This window comes from Schistocerca serialis, chromosome 7, assembly GCF_023864345.2.
Source record: "Schistocerca serialis cubense isolate TAMUIC-IGC-003099 chromosome 7, iqSchSeri2.2, whole genome shotgun sequence".
In the NCBI taxonomy this organism is placed as follows: Eukaryota; Metazoa; Arthropoda; class Insecta; order Orthoptera; family Acrididae; genus Schistocerca; species Schistocerca serialis.
The window spans coordinates 319503233-319503985 of record NC_064644.1 but is presented as its reverse complement, the minus strand read 5'-3'; the positions used below and the strand labels follow the sequence as shown (position 1 = coordinate 319503985).

At 47.5% G+C, this 753-nt stretch overlaps 1 non-coding gene across 1 annotated transcript; it reads left to right on the top strand.

Moving 5' to 3' along the window:
• Nucleotides 1-439: 439 nt before the first annotated feature.
• On the top strand, nt 440-513 carry Trnas-uga (transfer RNA serine (anticodon UGA)). The gene has a single exon. It is a non-coding gene; the product is annotated as a tRNA-Ser (tRNA).
• Nucleotides 514-753: the final 240 nt, after the last annotated feature.

The following is a 753-nucleotide window of genomic DNA, read 5'->3' as shown; positions in this document are numbered from 1 at the left end:
TGTTAGTTCGCGTGGTACACAATGAGGACAAATTCTGACATATTTTAGAGATTCGTGGACGATTTCAGATGTTGAACCGTGGCTAACGTACAACTCAAGCGCAATATCATCAATTTCTGGGATAATGGTCTTCGCGAGCCATTCGCTCTTCTGTATCGATGTTCCTGCCCGTTTACGAACTAGACGGCCCACTCGAACGCTTCTCATCGCAGACAGGTACATACCCACTTCTAAAACTATTTACCTCCTGAAACTTCCTGGCAGATTAAAACTGTGTGCCCGACCGAGACTCGAACTCGGGACCTTTGCCTTTCGCGGGCAAGTGCTCTACCACTGAGCTACCGAAGCACGACTCACGTCCGGTACTCACAGCTTTACTTCTGCCAGTACCTCGTCTGGTACTGGCAGAAGTAAAGCTGTGAGTACCGGACGTGAGTCGTGCTTCGGTAGCTCAGTGGTAGAGCACTTGCCCGTGAAAGGCAAAGGTCCCGAGTTCGAGTCTCGGTCGGGCACACAGTTTTAATCTGCCAGGAAGTTTCATATCAGCGCACACTCCGCTGCAGAGTGAAAATCTCATTCTATTTACCTCCTTGTTAGTTTTTGTCCTACAAAGAGAGATTTCACTTGACTGAAGCTGCAATGCGCGAATAACCACTGCAGTCTCGTCCCTTCAGAATATATAAAATGTATGACCCTCTTCATTTATTCCTTGGGCTTATGGAGCACAGACATTTAATATAATCCTCGGACGTG